Consider the following 21,895-nt stretch of genomic DNA (forward strand, 5'->3'; position numbering starts at 1 on the left):
TGATGATGATGACAGTTAGTATGTTAGTAACCCTTTCTTTTTTATAACTACAGGTATATCATGTTGTTCTGAAAACTTCGCACCTTGACTCCGACTCCAGCGTCTTTTTCTCTGCAATCTCTTCTTTTTGTCCTTAGCTGTAACAGAACGTCAAAATGGACTTTCTATTTTTTTTTTGTTATTGCCCTTCAAAAACCGTCTCCGTACTTATCCCTTCCCCCTAGTTTTTTCTCGATCTCAAACTCTTACATTCCTATCTTCCCTCATTGTATTCTTCCACGTAGAAATCATTTCTGGGTGAACATAAGCTCCTACTGTTCTATCTCCTCCCACGAAATAACATGTTTTCTTGCTTATCTTAATATTTCAAATCTATTTCCTAATAGTTACCTCCTAACGACTTCTTATTCTTGTTTCTCTCAACTTTCTATTTCAATATCAGATTGTGGTATCTTCCACAAATCCTATATGTTTCACATTTTCCCCAAAATATCTCTTCAATTATTTGTTCACCGTCCTCCACGGAACAAAATTAAAATGCGTATCTCCTGTCCCCTTAATCATCTATTTCCTACCTACTTCTTCACTTCTTTTCTTCTACAAAAATTAATCTTCTCCCCCTACACACTACGTCTTTAAGAGAGAATCTACTACCATTTCGTTAAACTATCCACTTGCTGATCTCTATTTTTCTTCTTACGTTCATTTCTTTCCCCAGAATACATTTCGTTAGCAGAAGAATTACATTAGTTGTTACTTTCCTGTCTTTTCATTATCATTAATAATTTACCTCCTCACGAAATTTATTTTATTTAATTAATCGAGATAAGTACGCATCAAAGGTTTTTTTGTGTGCATTTTGCTCTCTTTCCTATTCTTTGATTTCAGGACATTCAATACAATTAAATACTTGAGTGGACTCTTTTTTTTGTCTAACCTTTGTATATAGAAAAGAATTTTACTTTCAGCGCTGAAACTTTCCCATCGCTTGGTGCTAATTTACAGTATGTCTATGTTTTACTTTAGTTACTGGTGGGAATTCACTTGTAACTAGGTGTCACTATTGATGTTGTCAATGGCGCTTTATCCTCATGGCATACTGTTTCTTTCTCCGTTTCATATAAACGCACTACATCTTCTACAGCTTGGTCATCATCATCGATTTTTGTCTATATTCACCGTTCTGACGCCTGTTCCTCATCATCGTCTGTCGATTCCTAGTCAATTGAATCCCAGCATGCTAGTGTCTGTATTCGATCTCTCTTTAAGCCTACTTCAAAATCTGGCTTATCAAAACTAAGTCTATTTACACGTTTGATTATACAGTTGACTTCATTGTTCGATCGAATTACATGTGACTGGTCTTCGTACCACTCATCTCGTCAATTTTGTCTTTTACCTGAGTTTGGTGGTCTCACCTCGACTTCCTCTATCGGTTCTTTTCGCATGTTTTGTCTCTCTGAAGTTTGATGTGACTCGGCAAGTGTGGAATTGGTAGATGTGTCGCCGCAATTTGCTCCGCTCTCGCGTCACCCGCGTACTTTCGGAGGGTCGGCTGCCGCTCTGCCGGAATGCGTGTGCCTACCGTTTCTAGCTGCCTTGTCTGGTGTGACCATACATCACCTACTTCGCTCCCCTGTGTTAACTGTTCCTTCCCTATTAGCTTTTGTTTTGCTTCCGAAATTATAGACGCAACCTCCTGTGGATGTACAACTGGAATCTCATGACATTGTTATGTTTCCGCTACTGCTACGGAAGATTGCATAACTGACTTTTTCCTTTCTGGATTACTGTCCATTACTATACCGGATGACACTACCGATTCCGGTGTCTCGCTACTACTTTCTGTAAGATTCTCGATACACTGTTTCAGTTCCGTGCGAAGGTCTTCAAACTGTTTCTAATTTTTCATGACTGTGTTTTCAATGCGTGTGTCAAATCTTTTTAATGCGGCTCGTGTGACACTTTTTCTGACATTGAGCTCTTCCACGATGTGTTGCGCCTTACCAGATGTCTTACGTGCTAACTTATCGACTCTTTGTTTAACGTTAGACACTGCATCCTGCACCTGGTGAACGTCAGAACTCATCTATTTCTGGTCTGCCATTAACGCTTGTATCAGCTCGCTTGAGTCTCTCGCGTCTCTCCGAATTTCAGTGAACTGTTCATTGACTTCTGTTTGTAATTTTTGCTGATCTTCGCGGACTTTTTCGAACCCCGCGTAAGTTTCAAATTGGAGACTACCTAAGGCAGCATTTGTCTCAGTTATTAGCTTTGCCGTTTCGGTTTTTAGATCTGTTAACCCTATATTTGTTTCAAGTTTTAAATTCTTTAACCCTGTTATTGTTTCTGTTTTAAAATTCACCGTTTCAGTCCTTAGATCCGCCGTTTCCATTTTCAAGTGTGCTAACCCTGTATTTGTCTGCTTTACGACCTTAGTGAGTTGCTTCAAAATTGTAAAAACACTATCTGACTGTTCGCTATCATCACCTGTCACTATTTGATTAAAATTTCCCCCTTCTCGTCTTTCACGTGGCGTTTCACCGACTTCCGTGCACAGTGCGGACGCACTTACACACATTGTTTCTGTTGGAAACTGTCCCGTCTGGTTCAAAATTACTACACCGAAGTTGCTCGTCCTGTGACCCTTTTTCCGACCCACTCGATGTGTCATTCGTTTGTTTTAATGCATTCGCTGACTGTAATATCAATCTTGAAACTGCTATCACTCTTTCTGCATTATCACTACGCTCTGTTTCGTGACCAGTACTCGATATCTTTTGTTCTACATCAATTTCAATCCTGTCAAGATCATGAGTTTGATCTATATGCTATACTCTCCGTCCTTCCGCCATTTGAGTTCGCTTAGCTAACATCCGTCTTCCTCGAACCGCACGAGCCTGTGCTCTCTAAAACATCACGTTATAGGACCTTACACGTTTCCAAAATATAACAGAAGGTTGCTTAGACTACGTACACAACATTAGCAACACTGTTCACTGTTTGTGGAATTTCAACCCCACTCAACAATGCCGTGAATAACTTCGCGCGCGAGCGAGGTAAAGCACAATCTACTTCTACTCAATGATACTTTGATTCTACGTGTCAATACAAATACAGTAACATACATTGGGTAACCTCGTCACAAGGAAAATGAAAAAAAAACTTTGAAAATAAAAAAAATTTACTCCTAATTTGAGTAATTGTCGTCCAGACAGACCAATTCCCATATTGGCAGGGTCGCCATTTGTAAGGGTATGGATTTTTTTTTAATGCTAGAATTGAGAACAATTGTGTGAGGTGAAATGACAAGTTTAATGTCGCTATATTTCTCACCACATGACAGCTTTTCACACAGTTTTCAACTCGCCAACATAAAAGCAGCGCATTGGTTAATGCATCTTGCCATCATCAAAAAGTTAAATAAGTTAATACAAAACAATGTTAAATATTAGCTCTCTGAAAGAACAGTAATCTTAAGCACAATGTAGTGTATGTTTAATTTTAAGTTTCTTTACTTTAATCCTAAGTACAGTAATACGAAAGTATAATTCGACGTTTCTTTACAGAATTGCTGCTACCCATACGTTATAATGTTGGTGAGTACTACGAAAATCGTCCGATTCCGGTTCAAAGTTGGGTACTATTTAGGATGACAATCAAGTCTACAGTGGATGGTTAGTCAAGTGATAAATTTGAGCGCAAGGTTACCCAAAACCGCTAGAGTTTACAGTGAACGCAAGCTGGTGAACCAAGAAAGTTTACGCCTCTGCATGCGGTATTTACCTTAAGCTGCGACGTGCTGCTGTCTGCAAGCCCACTATCTCCCACCGTAATTCCTACAAAACTAATCTTGCCTTTACTGAAATTTCGAGCAGATACTTACCCTATGTTTCTCGTTATGCGAGAAAACATGTACTCAGCCTTAGTCTTATTATGTGGTGATATACACCCACATGGTTGGAGCAGTGTGAATATTACAAAGCCCTCTCAGATCTCGCAAGAACAATTAACTAATTAGGCTTGTTCGTTCCTCCACAGTTGGAGCTAAACATCGCTACAGCTAATTTTAGCTGGAGTGCAGCCACTGTGAACGCAGTGTCCACACCAATTTCTTCTCTGCATCGTACAGAGTGTTTAGCTCCACGTTCTGCACTTGGTGCCAGTTTAGAGAAGAGTTCCCACAAAATTTCTGTCTTGTCCTACTCATGGCAGAAGTGCCTCCCTCCACTTGGGTTCCTTTTTCACGTTACGGGTATTTTAGGCCAATAGGAGCGTTCCTCTTACTTTGTAGAAACACCCTCTACCAATCGCAACGCCCCTTCTATCAAACTGCGTTGAAACTTCTGTAGTTTACTCCCTGCTAGTGAGTTTCCGCCAATCGGACGTTTTGTGCCCATTGTAGACGCATAAGTACATTGACCTTTCCGTGTGTCGCACTCGCTGGACGAAAATGCGTCACTTGCTTTTGTTCGTATCCCGTTGGAATTTCGAAACGTAGTTTTCTAAAGTTTCTTCTCTGCCCTTGTACCAATGCCCTCGCTACAGGCGGCCCTCCAGCTTGAATCACCTGGGCCGGTGTCGCTGTCCTCCTTCCTGCCACCCCTTTAAGTGTTTGCCATTGTAACTCGTGCAGCGCGGCTTCTCTACACTGTTGTGGAGTTGGCTTTTCAAAACTAAAAGCGACTCGACTCATTTTCCCTCTTCTACCTTCCACTAAAAGACATGCATTTTATAGGAATGGTGTGTTAATTACCGTCGATTAATTGTCACCCCTTTTTGCATTAGATACTGATAGGCAATTGTTCTCATAACTATCGATTTACGTTAGGTATCATCTTCACCTTCTCATTGAGATTTGTAAAGGACTCATTTCACATGCGAATCTGACCATTTATTCAGCCACCTTACAGCTTTTGCTTGTGATGGACATACATGCTATCGGATCTCACTCCACTTGGTCGATATGCATGGACTGAAGCACTTGGTACAGAAGAAAACACTTTCTGCACCATAAATATACCTCGCTGCCAGTGCGAAAGTGGTTTCCTTCAATATGCCAGTGTGAAGTTTAATCTGCTACCTTACGTTGCTCCTTTAACATTTCCTTAACTGATGACTTTCGTCGATAACTAGTTCCCTCCTTGAGACTATGACGAATGATCGACATGCTCACACTTATCTGGAGGATCTTCCTAATTTCTTTTCTAGTCCTGATAGGTTCTTTCTTACTGTGTAGTATACTACTGTCTTCATACTCCATGGTAGACCATGGATATCCAGGGCGGCGACAATGGTTGATAGGGCCTTCCTACGCCATTCTCTTCATCTAGAGAGGCCACAAGAAATGGCTCTGATACAGTATCCATCTTCCTAAAGCACCAGGATGTGACCTTTATCAAATTTCATGAGCAGTGACGCTCTTCAAGTTAGGACCTGCTGACGAGGGGGACGAAACGAAGTGCGATACAAGATGGGGAGAAATTCCTTCACCTCAGAATTCAAATTCATCCCTGATTACATATTTTGGAAACATGATAAATTAGTTCCTTGTTGGAATAATTTAGAGTATCTCGTAAATGAATTTTATTTCCAAAGAATATACATAGTAATGCCACTGTTTTCAATTATATTAAATGTAAAATTTAGGTGCATGTTAGAAGTAGGGTAAAGTTGACACAAGCTAAATTTGATAGTGCAGGTTGCATACCTTCAGGGGTTATCTTGATTGCTTTATGATCCCCTTCCCCTCCCCCTACCACGTGCTCTGTTAAGTGGTTTATGACCCCAGGGAGGTTGATTTATTACCCTCTGGGGTTAATCTGTCCTTCTGAGAATCTACCTTGCTAGCTATACTGGCCCAGTTTTCCAAGATAGAAGCCAGAGGGTCAGCTAAAGCACGCAGCTGAACACTACACTTGGACATCCAGGAAGTGGAGGGTCCAGCTATATCAAGCTCCCAAAGTATATAATTGACAAGTAGGAATGCATTAATGTCCAAAATAAAGAGGATCATATTTGTTTTCCATGGTCAGTCCTTGTTTGCGAAAGAAATTATGCAAAAGACCTGCAGTTCACAACTTGGTACTGTAGATACCTTGACAATCATAAGTGTTACGTTCTGGAGTTCCCTGTCAAGATCTAGGATATATATAAATATGAGGCACAGAATACCAGAATATTGGGTGATGTTTATGGCATACAGAAACCCAAGTCAGATAAGCAGTTATTCTCTGATGAGAAAATTAAGGTGAAAGGAAACTACCATTATGTTTAGATGAAAGACGTGTCCCACCTTCTTGCCTCTCAAATGAGTAAACATGAACATAAACAGCATATTTGTTTAATCTGTGTTAATCAATTTTCCTCAGCCAAATTACTAGTGGCACATCTTATTTATTGTGCTTCCAAAGACCCAGTATGGGTTATTATGCCTAATGGGGAAGACAGGTTCATAAAGTTTAAAAATACCATCAGAAGCGATGCCCGTTTGTAGTGTATGCTGACTTTTAATGTCCCCTCGCTTCTGTGACGTGCTGCAAAGGTGACGCTATGGCCTCACATGCTACCTTTCCAGAAAAATGCTTACCATATGCTGCATTGTACGAAACTGTATTGTCCTATGAATCAAGTCTTAACCGCTACAAGTCTTATGTTGGAAATAATCCTGTAGTTTGGCTACTCACAAAGCTCGAAAAATTTTCATGGGTGGTTTATAAGCCTTACAGCACGAATATTCCCACGACGAAATCAAAGAACAATGCAGAGTTTTACAATAATACGCTTGACTGTCATTTTTGTGGGCTGCCGTAAGAAAGAAAAGTGAAAACTATTTGTAGAGACAACTGTTGTCTTACAGGGAAGTTCCTTGGCGCAGCTCAAATACGTGCTATCTCAAGCACCATGTACCGTGGAACCTACCGGCTTTTTTCAATAATTTAAGCTGGTATGATGCTCGCTTTCTTGGTGAGCACTTGGCTGATTTCTGGGGAACGATCAGGTTAGTGGTCAATCCGAGAGTGTAGAGAAATAGATTTCATTCTCCAAATGGATGACTCCAAGAATTACGCTCCACTTCCTTGTAACGCTACGTTTTATCCAGGGGCCTCTCCAGAAACTCATTGAAACCTTTACTCACGAGAATATGTGTATCACTTGCAATTGAAATTTGTTGTAAGGACTATCGGACCAAACTGCTTAGGTCATCGTTCCCTCGGCTTACACACTAATTAAACTAACTTAAGCTAACTTAAACTAAGGAAAGTATACACACACACATGCCCGAGGGAGGACTCCAACCTCCGATGGGGGGATGTATCTCTTGAACTTCATTTCCCGATGAGGAAAAGTTTCAGCTTGTGACTAGGAAGGAGATTTTATCATACGAGTATGCGGATAGTATGGCAAAAGTCAATGAAACCAAGCTACCTGGAATAACTGCATTCTCCAAAAACCTTACAGGCGATGCCATAATGGATGCGGAGTATGAGCCTGCACGTGAATGTCAGGTGGGAATTCAGCATCTCAGCTTTAGGAGAGTATGCTCGCCTTTACATGGACACAGTCGTGAGCTTACTTGCGGACTTTTCCTAAACATTACGGATTCTAAACATGACCACACATTGTCTGTATCCCGCCTTTTATTACACGGCACCTTTGCTGTCTTGGGATACAGTTCTGAAGAAAACGAAGTGCAACATTGAGTTATTGACTGCTGCTGACATGGATCTCTTGTTTGAGCTAGGGATCCATGGGGAACTTTGCCAATTTGTGCACAGACAAGCAAAGGCGAATAAATTACAAATGGGGTACAGGTTCAATCCATCTCTTGATTCGAATTACATCATGTATCTGAATGTAAAAAACTTACACAGGCACTCCATGCAACTGATGAGCGGTATGTGGGGGATGCAGAACTCACAAGTGCAATTAGTTTGCACGATGTGCACGGCGAATTGTCACTGTGTCTAGAGCAAATAATTCCGTGAGGAATCTTTGGTCTAACTGATGACAATGCTGGGGAATGAGCGGAGATATATTATTCATTATCGTAATCTCCAGCAGTGTCCAATCTTGGGGGTGGAACTGAATATGAAGTGTGTATACTCATCGTCATAAAAACCCTGAGCATTTGCAATGATGCTCATACCTTGAGATTCCATTGAGATATATTCTGGGTATGCCGCAGCACCTTTTCATATATATAGCTCGTTGCCCAACACAAATGAGCGGGAGGTACTTAATCACACGGTCAAGTAGACCTAGAGCATACCCTGCAGCATGTTCCGGAAAATCTACCAAAGATTCAAACATAATTAGTACATCTATAGGTCCACATTTAACTATTTCGTTTTATTTTGAGCAGTCTATTGTGATGATTTGTGCCAGCTGCTTGAATTTCCGTGGACTGAGTAGACATCCCTCCTCTTCATAACATGAAGCACGAAATCTCGGATACATGTCATATGCTACACTGTCCACATTTTCATTCCACTGCAAATGTAAATTATAATACAGGTAGTATTCAGAGTTCACGTACACTCTAGCATTAGTTAACTTGCAGTTGCCCAATTTCCTATATGCCCTCTTCTATTGGTATGAAACGCAAGTATGATGAACTTGTGCATCTCCAGCTGAACGGAGGTTTTTACACACCACGTTTTTCTTCTAGCAGTCGGTAGCATTGGGTACTCGAAAACCTCCCATGAAAACAAAGATAACGGTAGAATACACCGCTTTTCAGAACTTTTAATAGCTTCAAACGCCCCTCATCCGATACTGTGATGTGTGGCTTTTATCATGTTATTTTATTGAAGATGATCTCGTTCTCCTTTTGAGTTACTTGAATATGTGAGTTGTTATCCATTACACTCCGTAGCAGAATAAGTTCCTGTTTAACATTAAGAACAATTCGCCGCATGTCCTCGAAGTATCCCATAAACAAATTTAAAGGTATACACGCAGTCAAGAAAGCTAAAACATTGCGCGTAATGTTCGATGCTGCTGTAGCAGTAGCATCTCTTTTCGTAAATAATCCATCAAGACATATGTAACTCTTGTATGAGGGATTAAAGCGTCTTTGTGTTGGATGAAAATCATAATTTCATGGTTCCTGTTAAATGTAGTTGATGGATAAGCTTTATGCGAGAAATATTCCTGGCGTATATTACAATCGTCGTATTCCACCGGACTAGTGATATCGAATGACACTGTCACTGCGCGGCTTCACACCCACTGATTTAGAAGGTCGTAGTTTGCACGTGTTATCACCGTGCTGTTCTGTTGTGAGATGCCGCGCAGTGTGTTGTGCGCTTACTTACGACCATCCTGTCTTCGTTGACACAAAGGGGCTGCTGTTATCCTGACTAGTTGAAGCTCGCCACCAACGCTTCCGGTCCAGCGAGTTAAAGGTCCTCGATTCTGCCTCCAACAGGTCCTGATTGGTTGAAGGCCACCACTGCTTCTCTATCTCACTGCATTCAACGTCACTGCTTGTTCTGCATTTGATGTAGCCGTACAATGATTTCCTCACTGGGAAAACCGACAAATTGATTATCCTAGTCCACAACATGCAGCTCCAGATAGTCCAATGCCTGCCTGCCACTGACGGGTAAATAGCGTTGGTATCTTATACGCTGTTCCCACTGACGGGCGGAATCCAAAAATCATGTGAATCACTTCCGGATTGTACTGACTGGGAGTATATCCACTGACTGTTCGGATCTGTAGAATTTATTAGCATCCTTCTACAAAACCAGTCCCTTTTGTGCCACACAGTAGCCGTCTTATTGATCCTTTCTTGTTGAATTCAATCATTGCACTTGTCTTCATTTCAGATTAAAGTGTATTAATATTTGCACTTAGCGCAATTCAGTTTCCAGCCCGTTTCAAAACTTCGCTTAAATCGTCAGTATCATATGCATCACATTCTATTTCTACAATTCCTACCATTAATTTCTAGATGAAGTCTATTGTTAGCCTTTGTGATATTCGAAATGCTATTGTCCCTCTCCAGTCCAGTCAACCTAATACTCTACTCCCCGTACCTTAAATCAATCGCTTGGAAGTAATTGTCACGTAATACTGACGATCGTTCTTTTAAAGTCAGAATATACGGCATTTCATCTGAACATCGATTGACGGGTGGATGCTTAATGCATCTCCTTGTATATATGCTTCCTCGTAAAATTTATGAAGAACATGATGCATAGATGCCTGAATAAGTAGTTATTAAGGTACTGGTAGCGATAAAAATTGTAGACCACACACCTTCTGTTGGTGAAGTATCGTTGTAACTCTTCCGGCGGCTGCAAGTCTGCAAATGTGTCGAAGTAGTAGGTGTTATTTGTATTTTTCTTAACATACGCTATCCAGTGTGTTCCTGGTCCTCCAGCAACACCTAAATTCGTAGTTCCTCACTCTCTGGATTTCTGCATAGTCTTCGGCAATGTATCCCTTATAAACACACCACGGAATCTTGGAATGCTGAATTTTTCCTAACAGACTTGAGCAGGTCTGTGTTTGTAAGCGGTCTGTCTGTTAGGAAATCCAACGGGCTTTTATTTTTAATTTATGAAGAGACCTAGTCCTTTTTAGAGTGGTTTCAGGTAAATTTATTCGCCAACATTTTCTTTCTCTTTTCTCATTTGTATATCGTGCGCGCTAATTCCCGCACTGATACATATGTAAGTAAAATGGTTTCAGTCGGTATATCTACGCACCTCAACAAAGGTTTGTGATTCGCAGTACAAGGACTTCTTATAGTACACCAATTGAGGTTTGTAGAGTACCTTATTAACATAACAAACGTAATTCCTTCTTAAAACAAGAACGGTTTTGGATAGTCACAAAAAAATCATAAAGAAGCAAAACAGGCTCTCTACTAAATATACATCTTCAAAACAAAAACAGTGAAAATCTTTACCTCATTATGATGATTATCGGTCTTCAGTAGTGAGTATATCCTCCCCGTTCAGGGATGGGTGCTTCCACTCTTCGAGGCACGCTATAAATGAGACCATAACGTTTGTCTACATCTATATCTACTTGTATACTCTGCAAATCACACTTAAGTGCCTGGAAGAGGGTTCATCGAACCACCTTCAGAACAATTTTCTATTATTCCTATCTCAAAAAGCGCACGGAAGAAATTAACACATATAACTATCTGTGCGAGCTTTGATTTCCCTTATATTATTATGATGATCCCTATGTAGGTCGGCATCAACAAAATATTTTCTCACTGGGAGCAGGAAGTTGGTGTTCTAAATTTCATGAGAAGATACTGCTGCAACGAAAAACGCCTTTGTTTTAACGATGTCCACCCGAAATCTTGTATCATGTCAGTGAAACTCTCTCCCCTATTTCACGATAATACAATATGCAAGTTAGCTGGAGCAGCTAAGGGATGGGCGGAAATAAATCATTTGAACAAGTTTTGTAATGAGTCCATTTATTGGCAGAAAAAATGCATTCAAATGGGGAACATAAGTCAGGCCTAGGGCGGCGAGGGTGAGCCAGAGCGTAGTGCTAGGCGATGCATAGTTTGCATCGCAGCTGAGCGAAGGTAATGAAAAGTGGTGTCTGCCATTCAACAAGTCAATGTTGCGTGGCAGCTACAGAAGCAAAATCCACGGCGCGGCAGCACCGGGAGAGACAGGTGGTGTTCACAGCTACAGGGCGCATGGAAGAGAGAGCGCCTCGTCGATAGCCGGCGGGGTGTATCCAGCATGGCCACGCGGCTTTCCCCGCCCTGAATGGTCAGAATCGAAGTAACGTGCGAGGGCGGCATGGAAAGTTCCGAAGCGTGGTATGGTCAGTATCGCCTAGGCGGCGTTACCACGCCAGCACACGAGGGAGGCGTGTGATCGAGATTGCCCACCCCGGTGCTGACTTGCTGTTGCCAGACCGTGGGACGAGAATATTATAGGCACCCGAAGCTGCCGGCTATTGCTGGACCGTAACGAGCGAATGAAACTAACTTTTAGAAATAAATTAACGATAGAATCCCCTACTATCTGGATCAACCTTACTACAAAATGTACTGAACTTCTTTAAACTTTCTCGATGTATCTTGGGGTATGACGTCCCACTCCTCAATGGCAGCTTCAGTGAGATCCTGAAGATTGTCAGGTAGATTGAGACGCTGTGCGATAGTCACCTTCAACACGTCACCTGCATGCTCAACTGCTTTCTTGTATGGAGACTGTGCTGACCGGTTGATGTTGCATCTTTGAAGATACCGAGACACGGCTAGAGTATGGTGCAGTCTTGCATTGTCATCGATTGGGATGGAGTAGTCACAGATTTCACGCCTGTATGGCCTTACAATCGTTTGTAGGATCTTTTGGAGGTATCGGGGACCACTGAAATTGCTGTAGACTGGAGTTAGAGAGTTCTGCCGTCCCATCATTATTGCCTCCGAAAACATTAAACTTCCACCTGCAGAAGGATGGACTTCCCAAACGTATCGGTGTTCCAGGTGTCGTTTAGCACCTCTCCCAACCCTAATAGGTGTATTTTCTGGTCGCAAACGAATCCTGGTCTCGTCAGCAAACATGACATTACTTTATTCTGCAATGGTCCAATGTTGATGAGAACAGCTCTTCTATTGCGTCGGTTCCGTAGGTTAAGTGCAAAACGTCTCATTGGTCTTCTGGAATGAAGACCACCATGATATAATCTTCTACGCAAGAAATTCGAATCACTGCTGTACGGGAGAAGTTATTTCCAATACTTCTGGCAGTTGATCTAGGACACCTGCGTGCTGAGAGTTGGAGGAAACGATCCTTAGCCACATCGCTTTGAGTGACATGTAACCGATCGGAAACACCTTGATATGTATGACCTGCTGAAAGTAAATCCACCACCTTACTGTATCGAAACGTGGGATGCCTCTATGTGACATGTTACTGCAGTGCTGAACACAGAGTGAGTGAAGTTGTTGTTGATACTGGACTGCTCGCCGTGGGCCGCTAAATCAGCGGTAAGCTTACATGAGTAGGAAACGGCCACAAAACATACCAGTAGTAAAGAGCGTCCGGTATATGGCCTCTAACAGGATAAAGCACGAAGTTCTTAGGTCAATGAGGCCTCTAGTATCGTACACTACATTTCACGATAGTATTACAAACTTTTGTGTGGGCAGTGTATTTGTCATAATCGCATCCTTATGGTGATGGTTAACTTCTCTCAGAATCTTATCTCCTTGTGAGAAACCAGTCTGAGTGTAAAAAGCTGTACATTCCTATTCCTCACCTTTCTTCTCCCACAAAGTACATTAGTATGTACGAAATTGTGCTCTTTAGAAGTGACCTAGTGTGTTGTTTCATGCACAGGCACCAACCAGCTATTGAGTTTGGACGTTCCACCTTTTTCCTAATAATCGAGTTGAAGAACCAATATTAACATTGAAAACTAGTACCACATGTCGTTCGGTATTCTTTCTGAGTTACCGCACACCCTAACTCAGAAACATATTGGGCCGAATACTCATGCTTTCACAGAATTTTTCAGTGTTCTTTTTACTAGCTGCACAAAGAAAACAGTGATAGTAATGAAACAAAATCTGAAAGCCAACCCTCAACACAGACTGCATAGCCCACGTTTCACTAATTTACCAAGTACTTTCTCGTGTGATTATGTGACTTCATTTTGAATAACTTAAGTGATGCAATTAAAACCTGTATAGTTCTGATTATGCAGTAATACAAAATTTTCAAGTTGTGTCTGATCTTTGATGAGTAAAGAACGCTTGGGCTGGGCCTGTAATTTATAACAGTGCATACCTTACGCAAGTGGTTTCAACACCAAAAGAACACCAAAAACGCATGTGCACTTACGTCGGTAGCACTACCAACAGACGAGGGGTACAACAGTTACCCCAAAATAACTATGTGGACCTAAGCAACTGATACGGTAATGTTATAGCCCACTATTTGTTCGATTTAAGTGTATTAAATTCTAATAACTCATATAACTGAACCTTAGGCATTACTTCAAAACATTAGCAGATTCCGGAAGAGTAGCCTGAAATTCTAGGCTGAAACTCGGCAGCTTTTTCACGAATGTCTTTCGATTTTTGCCGAGAGTACTGGATTTGCTCACAGTGTAATAAGGAATCTCAGTATTGTATATAGCTGCCATTCTAGGTGATAAACCGTATCTGCCCACATCGCCTTACAAGCGGACGTATTTATCAAGAAACGTACTCCTTTGGACAGCAAGGAAAAATTTTCTGTACTTTGAAAAGAAAAACTATTTTTCTGAATTTGATTACATCCCTTTAGGGAAATAGGCTGTATCCGAAAATTTATCGTAAACTATGACCGTCCTTAAAGTATTGTTCTGGGTGGTCATGAAAATACTTTTATAACGTTGCTGTAATCTCTTCACTTGACATAAAACGAGCCCAGACAACATCTCGTCAGATGTTTGGTTAAATGGAAATCTGAGACTATATAGTAATGTAATGAGGGTGGCTTTCCAAACAGTTCATTCCATAACGTTCGTTAGTTCTTGTAGTATTAGATCTGTCCAAACTTGTTGGTGTTTACCTTACGTTCCTCTGTAGTCCTCACTCCTTAGCAAGTAATATTTTCATGCAGTCGGTCCACATATCATTCATACTATTCGGTGGTTACTGAAATATCGTTTTTGTGCGTCATAAAAAATGAGAAATACTTTCAACATATCACGAATAACAGTCATGCGGCTAATTTTGCAGTGGACTGTTGGCCGCATATCTCACTCTCGGTGATTTTTGGGCTTGAGCTATTTGATACACCTACAAGTGCTTTTCATTCAGTAATTACATTATGACCTTCTTCACGTCTCCTCTCACTATTGCCCTCTTCAGTCGGCCTTCAGTTAGGTAACCTTCAGCAGTATACCAGTTTATTGGAAATCAGCTTCCTATATATCTACTGGAAATGAAGAAGTAGACTCTTTCTGTGCGCTCACGAGCAATAGATGAATTTCCCTTGCGAAAAAGCTTCTAAAACAATGAATTTTTCTACAGCACAGTTTATGTGCATAACGATAAGCAAACAATATGTCAACTGTATTTTAAAAATTGGTGCAACATTACTCATTATGGCATCACACTGACACTTTATTTAAAATGCTATGCAACATACAACACATAGCCCAAACAATACTTCATTCGTATCAGCACTTCATTTGATTTAGGCTACGAAATATTCTACCCACCCTAAAACGTATTTTAGATACGTATATTACCGTATTTGCTGTGTAGTCCGTTTACTTCTCTGGTAAGGCGTACTTCATCCTGTGCCTTAAAATTGTATTGACAATAGGAACTAATTAGCTATACTCAGATATAAGGCACCAGTTAATTACTTCCCCTTGAGAGCGCCAACCTGTGATAAATAGAGAAAGTGGACGGTTTTGTTTGGTTTCACTGAGTACTACAACCATGTCACCCATTTAAAACATCGTAGATAACAAACCAATATGATGAACTATCTCAAGCAAGACTCATTTGGCGATCTGTTGTTAAATTATTTACATTGTTCTCTCTTCATTTTACTTTCATTTTATCCTTCTATTGTAAGCAGTGCTTACCATCGTCTAAAGGACATATAGACTTTGCCAGTTTCATGTCAGTTGTTGAGGGGTCTACATCAAAGAAAGCGAATGGAAAATTCAAAAGGTTGGTTCCAAAATCAGTCAAAAGATGGCGTTGGCGTCTCTGCTGGAAAGACGACCTCTACCAGACGTCAGCCGTTACAGAAACAGAGGTTCGCTGGCCAGGAGCACAACCCTTCAGTGACTAAGCAAAGCAAACAGTGATTCGCCCCCATCTCGTGCTATCCTTCGTGTGGTGTAGTTGTGATATATTGGCTAGTACAGCCATATCCCTGTGACCTGTCATCCAATCAGAGACATGGATTTCCTCGGTTCCTTGCTGTATCTCTTTGGTAAGTATTATTACTCACAGGCAATTTTTTTGCCACTAATTCGGTAGTTATTTCTTTCTTTCAGTTTGTTCGTTCTATAAAAGGATCTCAGTTGATATATAAAACAGTGATAGGCCTTCACATTTCAGTTTATAATGGTTTGTTGTAATACGTAGGTCTCCTGTTGACGAGTTAATTTCTTCATATAGGTGACAAATTCATTGATTAGGGGGGTTTTCATAAAACAGCACATATTACAATGCTCATATATTTTATATTAAAAAATTAAGTTTGTGGTCAATTGGTCGATAATATAAACAAATATTTCTTAGTTAAATAGCTTAGTGCTCATATATAAATTCGTCGTACGTATTTCAAAGCAGGAACAGTCTTGTCGTCTATTGTGTGTAGCCTTCTCAATTACATTCTTCTTTTGTTTCAGTTTTAATACTGAGATATGGTTAGCATGTTGAGATAAGTTTCCTAGTTTGCAAATACTGTGAGAATTTACATATTATCCTCTGTTTCAGTTCTTACTGGCGGTTTTCAAGAGCCAACCGAAATTCCAGAGAAATTAACTACTGTGGCGCCTGGGTATGAGTATGCCGGTCGCCAGGAGTAAGTACTGTTAGGTTTTTATGTTTTACAGTTGTTTCTCTAGCCCTCACGTACATGCCATTAGGTTTCTTCACAGTAAAGAAATGATTTTGAGATAAAGTGAATACAGTCTTTCATTACCTCGTTATTATAGTACGTATAGGTCATTTAGAGATGTATAAGAGCTAGAAATGTGCTCTATGTTCTATGCTAGGTGATAATGTAGATGTAAAATTCTTTTTAAGTGTCCATTGTGATGGAATGTGGAAACAGAGTCCTACAATAAGTACAGATTAATTATAAATTGGCCTCCAACTACGCTCATGATAGATTTCTTTTATCTGAGTCATCAACACCGAAGGGTCACTTCCTGAATGGTATTGTGGTCACAGCTTTTACAGGTAGTCGATACTGACATCGTGATTGCTGCTGTGGGCACAGCTCTTACAGGTAGTATAAGCCCTGATAAAGTGGGTGCTACTCGAAATACAAACCATGCTATAATGTGTATGATAATTTTATAGTGAATGTTACTGCTGGACAGAAATGGTAACAAACTTCTGGTCCTCAGAAAAATATACCTAATATCGATTAGATGAATATATCAGATTGGTTATTCTATGATTTAATATCCTATTCCTTAATTATTAAGCCCTTTAATACTTACAGCCTACAGTGGAATGTATGTTCCTGACAAACAATGGATTTCAGGGAATTCCAGTGTTATTCGCAGGTAGCTAACAGAGGGAACCTCACGTCCTGCTTGCAGAGACAGGAAGTCTTTCTTCAGTCAACTAACCTGGGTGTGTCATTTTATAATCAGGATACTGAATATGTACTTACAATGCGCAACTCAGTATGGAATTACTTCATTACCACACAAGCTGGCAGATGGCTGGTAACTGTGGCATCTTCATGCCACCGATAACGCCATTTCTTCAGTGAACATTTTCTTTGTAGACAGTGTACCTGTTACCACATGCAGATGCATTGTTCATATGATGATATGAAAGCGGATCTTTAACTTTGACACCAGCATAATTATGTAATCATATTTGACTATTATGTTCTTTTCAGACAGTCTTAGGATGAAGATGGGCAGTACCAGATAGCATATACTTGTATATAGTGGTTATCAAATTAAATTCCTGTCCAATGCGACACTTCTTTGTTAATGTTTGAGGAATCTGTAGCACATCTACACTGAAATTTTATCATTTTATGCGTCAGTAATTTTCACATTTGCGCTTCTGTTCTATACGTGTGTAACTACTGGCAGTGAACTAGCATAAATGTATGTCAAAAGAAAGTAATGTATCATGTATAAAATGTAAGAGTTCGTAGTAACTTTAGTAACTGTTTTCTAGTATATATATCTAACAGGTGAAAAACGTAACGAAGTTTAGGTCACATAGTATAGTAAAGTTTTTTATTATGCTTCAGTACCTTTGAGAATAAATTATCACCCTTGATTCACAACAAGGTTTTGACCTCGTCCTTGGCGATAAAATGCGCAATGACATTGAAGTGTCAAGTTGGCATGTTCACTGTAAATGTTGCTTAATTCAAGGTGTAGGCTGATTGCTAGATAAATTAGACGATACTAAAGATGCATAAGTTAGATAGTATCATTTCTTTAAAGTTTTTACCTCTAACTTTGTAAAAGTGTATCTTTATGAACAGTTAGGCTTGCGCATAAGGTCATAACTGATTTTGCGACTGGGAGATATCAAAGAATTTATAGTTCATAGTCATTGAACAGTGTTTTTGTTTTGTGTAAGCATTGGCATAATGTAATTAAAGGAAATGAATGTCTGGTACAATTAAGGAGACAGCAGGTAGCTCCAAAATTGGTCATGACATGAAGAAATTAAAATTAGTTTCTGTAGTCAAAGGCAAATGTATTTCTAATCTCAAAGAAAGTAATTGTATTTGGTTTTTTGTATTTCCAGGTGGCTGCAAGACAATGTACCTAGCAGGTTACAGTCTTCTTGTATATCTTATTCTGTCTGTAGTATTACACTTTGCATAATTTAATTTGGATGTTAGACTGTCATCATGATGTATACAAATTAGATAACAAATAATTTCATATATGGGATGTCATTATTCTCATTTCCATTTCCATGGTGGTACAGGGGTATTCTATTCCATCATTTTAACTTGCATCTATAATTTTTTTACCCCTATTACCTAGAATAGCAAAAAAATTATACTAATTGTGACAGATGATGTGTATGTCAAAAATGACAAAACTAATTGCTGCCCACTCTCCATGTACTACAAATATGTTGTACACCTAACTGTAGGAATATATTTCACTTCTTGCCATCTTGCTTCACAAGCTGACTAGGACAAAACATTATATATGAAGTTAATTCAAATTTTTTATGCTTTAATAAGAATGTAAGTAGGGTAGAAAGTACTACTAAGAATTATATAAAGTAAATGGCAAATAATTAGGTATACATATATATATATACATCTATTGTTTATGTTTTTGTAATTTGTTAGGAAATTATACACCATCTCTTCCTCCTATGTGACGTAGTGAGGTCTATTTCTTAAATATTGCTGTCAACAACATAACAAATTGTTATTAATTTTTTACCCTCTACCAGTATCACTGAAACGCTGTAAAGTGCAGCATTTGAACATGCTTTACTTCCTGTCATCTTACTTAACATGTTTAAATTACTTAGCCACTTCTTGCGAAATTCATTATTAGAGTTTGTCAGTGGTAAGGACATTGTGACACATACTTTTAATATTGGCTACTCACTGAGGATGACTACCAATTTCTGCTACCTCTGTGATACTATTCTTATGTATAATGTGTGGAATATTTGCACCGGACTACCACTGTTTTCTCATGGTATTCCATTATTTTACTGTAAAATTATGTTTTCAACATGTTGAAAATATTTAATATGAAAATATACATTTCTAGTAACGTATATTTTTTGACTAAATTTCAAACTAAGTATTTCTGATTGTTTAATGTTTAGTAGGTACTAATGATTTTGGCTACAGTTTCATAAATATTTCCTAAAATGTGTATAGTGAATTAGATCAAACAACTTCGCCAATTTTTGATTTTCCTTTTTTCAGGAATGGTCAAGTAACATCTACATTGGCAGCTGAAACTGAAGATGTCCCTAAACAGTGTGAGTTTCATGTGAACAAGGAGCATATCCAGCTACTACCCACAGAAAAAATGCCAGCTGAACTAAGATGTTCATCTAGAGTGTGGTGAATTCAGTGTGACAGCAGAACAAGTTGAACTGAATTCCAAAGGTACCCTACTGGTAGGGGCCAATGTAACAGCAGGCAGAGACACTTCGACAACACAGGCAGAAAACATGCCTTTTTGGCTTCAATTACAACACTCCTCAAATTATTCACACTCATGCTAATAACACCAAGTGCTGCTTTATTCATTGCAGCCATGTTTACCATGTGGAACAACAACTTTACATTCCTCTTCACTAAGTATAATATCATATACAAAATGAAATTGGAAAACACAGAGGTGGTCACTATTTAATATCAGGATGAACTTATTATTTAGAAGACTTACACATCTACAAACACTGACACACACAGAAACACACACACATACATACACACAGACTGATAAACCTATATACTTTTAACCCCCACCACATATACATATGTGCACATGTGCTACATACATAAATAAAAATGTGGGTATCCCTTTCTCAGAACAAAACTGTCATCATGATGAGAATACAGGTACACTGAGACTTGTAACATAGAGGATCAATGTACTTCTGAAGTCTATATTGTACCATTGATTTCAATTATACATGAAGTTGATTGTTCTCTAACTGGTGGTTTTGCTAGAGTTTCTACATATTTTGCCTGATCAATGTTACCACCTTTGCCTTCATACTCTGTGTCTAATTTAAGAACACATAAAATATAAATTAATAATCAAAATTTAATAGCATATTGTCAAGGAATGTGTTTTATAAATTAATCCGTGGTCTTCAAGAGCTTTAGTGCTGCATGCATAAAATGTTTCTTTGATTACATTTCTATATTTGTAATGGTTCTATATCAAAATAAATAATGCACGATGTTTGGTGTGCTTCTGGGTAAATACTTTTGACTTCAGTTTAATTTCGTACTGGCCTTCCTAATATTTTCAGCAGTAGTCTGGTAGACTTAATCAACATTTGCAGCAGTTGTGAAGAGAGCAGAAATCATGTCTGCAACAAAAATTGTTTATGAAATCACTTAAGATTTTAAATACAGTAATATCCACAAATCATTTGTTGATTAGATATTACATGCTGGATCAGGTTAGCAGTATCATCAGTGAAATACATGTTACTTGCCAGCACAGGGTATGCTACCTGTAATGTAAGATCACTGTGTGGTAGAGTTAGAGAAGAATGAGCAAGATATATTGAGAAGCAAATAGAGACAGAGGGAAAGAAACAGAGAGGAGAGGAGAGAGACATGACAGAATGAGCGAGGGAGGGAGTGAGAGAAAGTGATAAGTGATACATAGAGAGAGAGAGAGAGAGAGAGAGAGAGAGAGAGAGAGGAAGGTCATTGTAAAATAAACATTCCACATCAAGTATGAGATGGTGCTACTGTGCTTGGGGGGGCGGGGGGGGGGATAGAGCGGGATGTGTAAACCTATCAACATTTTTACCACAACTTTACTGTGTAAAATTTAGGTCATTCATCTTTGTTAAATATTGAAGTCACAGATGCCATTATAGCTGTCAACATTAACTGAACGCAGTTTCAGTTAGGTAGTAATACTTTTACCGAAAAAATAGTTTATATATATCGAACTTTCGATTTTAAATCAATTGTATATTTTTTACAGCCACTATTATGAATGTAATAATTTGTCCACAAACATACTACCCCATGAACAGTTTTTGTGTGCTTTACCATTTGTAATAGCATTTCCTTTAAACCACTGAAAGAGAAACATAAACGTTTTCCAAATTAAATTACACTAAATTTACCAAACATATATAGCAAATGAAACCATACATCGTTTCATTGAGACAAGACTAATCGATAATTCTTTGATGAATACGCATAAATAAACTGGCATAAAATATGAAATACAACTGACACTTTCTTCAGCTGCAGATAGCTCAGACGTTACTTTGAAAGAATTAATTTAAGCCATATAGTCTGCAGAACAGTGGGAGCATCAACATGTGACATTAAAAGAAATAAAATTTTAATTTCATAGGAAAAAGCTTAGTGCTTAGAGATCTGACATACGTCAACTGACATGACTGTGTAATTAACTGTTACACAGCAGAATAGTAGTTAGGTGTATGTTAATGATTTAGAACATAATATTCTTGTACAAATGTACC

The sequence above is a fragment of the Schistocerca nitens genome, chromosome 3 (genome assembly GCF_023898315.1).
Source record: "Schistocerca nitens isolate TAMUIC-IGC-003100 chromosome 3, iqSchNite1.1, whole genome shotgun sequence".
Lineage (NCBI taxonomy): Eukaryota > Metazoa > Arthropoda > Insecta > Orthoptera > Acrididae > Schistocerca > Schistocerca nitens.